General features: G+C 39.9%; 1 long non-coding RNA gene across 3 annotated transcripts in view; it reads right to left on the bottom strand.

The window, feature by feature from the left end:
• Nucleotides 1-246: 246 nt before the first annotated feature.
• The window catches only part of LOC102381271, a 26008-nt gene continuing 20580 nt past the window's right edge, over nucleotides 247-5674 (bottom strand). For all 3 annotated transcript variants that reach the window (XR_322879.2, XR_322880.2, XR_322881.1), the window contains exon 3: nucleotides 247-800. This is a non-coding gene — a long non-coding RNA (uncharacterized LOC102381271). The remainder of the gene's footprint in view (nucleotides 801-5674) is intronic.

The raw sequence follows: 5674 nt of genomic DNA, 5'->3' as shown, positions 1-5674 counted from the left end.
AACATTTTAAGGAACCACTGCTTTAACAGGGATACCGATCTGTCATTTCACAAAAGCCTTGAGGACAACAGATGGCATTCAGGTCAGCTCAAAAGCTTACAAGTGAAGGCATCTTATGTCTTCTGGAAACTTGTCAAAAATTAAGACGACAAAGGCCTTTCTTACCTGCTTAACATAGTCCAGGTAGAACTGCACCTGGCACTAGATGCAGACAACAGCTGTTCCACCAGCATCCATAATCTGTACTGGTGGCTTCCTGGCAGTACCTGTTTGCCCTGAATGCAAGAAGCATCTGTTTCACATTTATTCATTTACTCATATGGCAATATCTACATTACTTTCTACCTTTGGATACAAGGCTCTCATTTATAATTCATAGTACACAGATGCTTACAGAGAGTAGAAGCTTTGGCTACATTACCTGTCACTCTTAGTATATTTTGTATTCATGGTGGGTAAATATACAAGTAGGATAAAGCTCTGCCATATTGTGTATGGCTATCTATAATGCATTAGCAAACTGTTGTTCGATCATTTATACCACCATTCTTTGTGGTTGAAATTGTTAGAATGAAAAATGAAACAAACTCAAGACTCATCCTCTCTCACCCTCTCTATTTTCCCTTTTTTCCCTGGAAAATGAAGGTGATTTTGTCTTCTATTGTTTCCTTTGCTCATCTTCTTTGTGTATGATTATCATTCAGTACTCAGTCAGCTATTCAATATGTTCACCACTGCATCTGGCTTCAGGAGAAGATGCTTCCTGTTCTTTGCCTTTGTGGGCTCATAAATTCAGCCTGCTGAGAATGTTAAAGGCAAAAAAATACTCAGGCATATCAGCAAGAGAAAGTGAATGTAACTAGGGAAACATTTACTCAAGATTACATATTAAGCAATTTGCTCTTTATTGCTGAATGAATATATAGATAGAATATATTAACTGTACTTACCAAGAACCCACTGCATTCATCAAATGATGTTAAAAATGACTGCTCTTGAATGAGGAGAGAATGTTATATATATTGTGTTGTTTTTAGATGATTTTTAATGCAGTAAATATTAAAGAAAGCCTTTGTCCTCTGCATGAGTTCTCACTCATTTTTTTAGGACAGCAACTTTGCCAGAGATGCTTGACTTAAGATCCCATTAAAATGAAAATGTACTCAAGACTCTTACAGGGAATAATGCTTGAAGACATGGACACCAAGCATGCTTGGAAGCCTGGAAAGTTTACAGAGCTCCTGTAATGGGCATGCTATCACATTAAAGAATTAGCATAGCCGTAGGCAACATTTTTTATTCCAGTAGATGTGAATGACATTTTGATATTCCTTTTCTGTGCATTAGATTTTCATGACTACACATTAAAAAGCAAAAGGTTGTTTTGTACCTGTTGACATTTAGTCTTATTTCCCTTTCTCAGTGGATATGCCCTCCCAAATAAAGCCTGGGGGGTTCATCTCATTTTTCAAATTTTCACTTTCTCCCTCCCAATATCTTACATATCATTATTCATTTCTCTGTTTCCAATTTCCAGCTAAACAGATCTGGAAACTGAATCCTGTCAGTGTTACATCTCCTGATTGTTCAAACTCCACCAGATTGTTTCCATTCTTACTACAACCCCCCCACCTATTCAGCCACTGTTGATTTTGGAAGCCTTGACTTCATACCCATCCCTTGAACCAAGCATTAAAAAAAATCACCTTACTATTCAAGCCTTCACAATATTGTCAACCTCAAAATAAATTAAGGTAAAAATGCCAATTATCTGAAGTCATGAGATTCATGTTTCTTATCTCCCAGGTGAGGGACAGACATTACACATAAACCAGGATAAGTGATGGGAAACTGATTAAAATCTGTTGCAGAACAGAAGGTTAGCCCACATAAACTGGTTTCAAAATGGCCAACCCCAGTTTAAGATAAACATGGAGGGTTATAGTATCAGACTTAACTGATTCAGGTTAAACTGGTTTATTAAACTTCTGTCCAAATCCCCTTAACCCGTTCTATTGAACTGCTGACCCAGCCAGGGCTGGGTTGCTCTGTTGGCTCCCTAGACCCCTCTGCCTGCTCTAGTCAGGAGCCAAGGCTGGGCAGAGGGGCTATGATCTGACAGAGAAGAAGCCTTAGTTCCCTGCCCCACACAGCTTCAACTTCACCCATATCACCACCAGCCTGAATGCCAGACATGCCAGGGCCTGCTCTGGAAGCCTAAAGCATAGTGTGGAGAGGGTCTACGGTGAAAGCAAGGGGTTGGGGGTATGTGCCCCGCAGCCAGTCAAGGATGGCCCCAGCTTGACTAGGCTTGACTGCCCTCTGGCAAAGCCCAGCAGGTAGGGAGGTATGCAGGAGCACACCCCACCTTCTGGTCTTGGACAGTGCAATCGTCTGTTTCCTCCCCTGCCACAGAAGGAGAAATGTGTGTTCTGTTCTCTCCTAATCCAATCTACACAGTTTAGAGAAACTCACACAGATTGAATCAATACCCCCTCAGGCTTTTTTACTATCTGTGCTTAGCCTCCATCACTAATACTTAAGAAACTCTTTCAACTGTCTCAGCAATCAACCCAGTAGCTTAGTATGTCAATGAGTATCTGAGAGAGATACCTGATCACTACAATTAAGTATATGACTCTTCCAGCCATTCACTGTATAAGCCTAGGACAAAAAAAAAAAAAAAAAAAAAAAGAATCCACCCAACCTAATTTAACTGGTTTATTTATTTATCTTGGAAATATATTTATATAGCATTCCTTGACAACTAACATATAGCCAAAAAAAAGTGTCAATGGCATTCGGCCTCTAAACTTCAACATTATGCTACAGCTATGTGTATACAGCAGTGCATATGCATGCACTCTCCAAAGGAGAACAGAAGTGATTATAACTCAGGCAGCCACTTTCTCTACTATTTGTATTAGGGTGAGTAATTTGCTCCATCCTTCTGGAGGGAAAAGATTGTTCTGGTGGTTGCCTTAGCCGTTTGTTTACTTTTGGTAAAACAGGAACAAACAACACTTAGGATCATAGGAAAGTAGGGCTGGAAAGGATCTCATAAGGTCATCTAGTTCAGCCCCCTCCTCAAGTCAGGATTATCACTGACCAAACCATCCTGGCTAAGTGTCTGTCTAACCTGCTTTTGAGAGTTTCCAAGGATGGAGATTCCATAGGGACTATCACTGTGTCTGGACTTTTGCACAGTCATGCAAGGGGAGAAGGGAGGTGTATGGCGGCCTTCCTAACCTGCACAGGAGCCTCTCACAATTTGGCTGCAGGTCATTACTTGCCTATATTTAAATCTAGATGTCACTTAAAATATGTGGTTTATATAGAGGATGCAAACAAATAAATGAAATTGGTGATTGAAGTTCAGCTCCCTACTAAATCACTTGAAACTGAATGTTAGCATATAGATTCTTTTGTTCCCCTTTGGTTATTATCAGGTGGAGTGCAAACGTGTCCTCTCTGACTGACCCATTTGGAACCCCGGTAAGCCTGTAAACGGAGATTTTATTAACCTGCCCTCTATATGATACCATCTTCATACTCTCTAATAGTAGATTCAAATTAAGACAAATCACACCCTAACTGCCTAAAGCTTATTCATTTCGGGAGTTTATATGTTACTATTTCACTGCCAGTGTTTAAACATTGAATGTTAATATCCATATAGGAGATATTTTCACTGGCAATAGAGTGCCTGGTGAACACTCAGGTTTCAGTAACATCACTGAATGACGTGAAGTCTGTTAATCTTTATACTTCATCACACTTTCTAGTTTAACTCCATATAAAAATAGTTACAACAGATCTTCATACATTTTCATAGTACGCTTACTATACAATTTTCAGATGAAAAAGGAAAAGCTTTTACTGCCTGGCTGTTCTATGGCCACTTTAGAGTAAGGATTTGTTATCTTGGCTGACAACTGCACTGAAGCCCATAATAAGAATCCCCTTCACTTGCTCTAACAAGCAAATTCCCTGTTTCCCAAGAACACTCTCCTAGAAAGGGAGCGCTGTATGTGTATCTCACTTGAAAAGAAAGCCTATCTGCTCTGCTATTTTCTCCTTTTATTTTCCTTATTTGCAACTCAGCTCACGTAGAACTCAAAGAAGCTATTGTGCGTTGGAAGTGCTGCAGCTGGTTTCCTCCAGTGCTCCCTCCCAGTAATCTCCCCATTCATAGCACAGGAGGCAGTGGTGGTCTTATACAAGATTGGTTTAAATTGGAAATCAATACTGGTTCCTCACTCCCTACAAAAGAGCTGAACTGGACTGGCTTGGCTCCAAGGGGAAAAAGACTTGGGTGGAAGACTGGCTGCCAATGGGTTAGGTACTCTGCTGCATACCAGCCTATTTGGGTTTCTGCCACTGAACACATCACAAGAAGTATAAGATAACCTGGATTACTTCCTACTATCTGGTTTTGAATGGACAGATAAATACTGGAAAAAATAAAAGTTGGAGGCTTCCTTTCCCTAGATGTATATTAACCTATAAATACATAAATATTTTTGTTCAGCATCAGTAGGAAATTTCATCTGATACTGTGCTAACCAGCTGCAGAAGGGATAGAAAACTTGTTCAGCAAAGAACAAGTATGACTCTGGTATGATTCCTTGTTCTCTAGTTAAAGAAAAATGTGAGTTAATTAGCAATTCCATCAGACACTGCTCAGTGATTGGAACTTAGTTTCACAGGGTCTCACTCGACAAGTCTTTCTATTTAATCTGCTGTATTTAAATTGTCTCTGGAATAAATCTCAATACAATTTTCATTTCTGAAATCAATGGTTGTTTGCAATTTTATTCAAATATTAAAAAATAAAACCCTGAAACATCTTGGTTTCAGTTGTCATCCAGGTGGCTAAAAATGCAGAGTGCTATGAAATTTAGGCATTAAATAATTTTATTGGTATCATCCAGTATAGATACAGATATAGATATAGATGTGTGTGTCTGTGTTCTTAATATCACCTGCCCATCATAAGGCTTCCCTAATGTATTTACTTTAGAGTCCTGCAAGTAGGAGGGGAGTTAATCTTAACAGAAAGTTACATTGCTTTGCATTAGAAACTACCCACATACAAAGCTATCAACCTTCCAAGGGATACAATATATGACAAAAAGCCCAAGCTGGAGGATAAAAAAAATAAGCAATGCAGAACACTTAATGGGCATCTGGGATAATTCCTGTATGCTGAGGTTGTATGACCTCAGGTTCAGGATCTTTTTTTCAACAAAAAAAAGAGGGGAGGGGCATCACCCTGGGTTCCCCAAGTCAAATGTAAGGAACCTTTAGACTAAATGCAATAAAACCCTTACAAGGCAGAGCATTGGAGAAATGTACTTGTACGTGGTGACCTTTTCATGTGATACCAAAGAATTCTTGAAGATGGGTAGCTCTGATTAAAAAAAACAAAACAAAACAGTGGATGCAGTGAAGAAAGAGAATTTCACTCTGGGAGGGCTGATGCTTAAGGGTGTGTAGATGTAATCGGGGGCCTAAATTGAAGTGGCGTGTTTTAAAAAACACCACTTCAATTTAGGGCTGATTAAGCCCCCATGTCATGCCCACACCCAGCTGACTTACCTGCCTCTCTGGCGGGGAGGAGAGGATGAGCTGCTGGTGGGTGGAGCAGTCCATGGGCTGTGGGGAGGCTGGT

The sequence above is a fragment of the Alligator sinensis genome, unplaced genomic scaffold, assembly GCF_000455745.1.
Source record: "Alligator sinensis unplaced genomic scaffold, ASM45574v1 scaffold150_1, whole genome shotgun sequence".
NCBI lineage: Eukaryota > Metazoa > Chordata > Crocodylia > Alligatoridae > Alligator > Alligator sinensis.
Note: the sequence above shows the minus strand (reverse complement) of the source record. Positions and strands in the feature narration are given on the sequence as shown.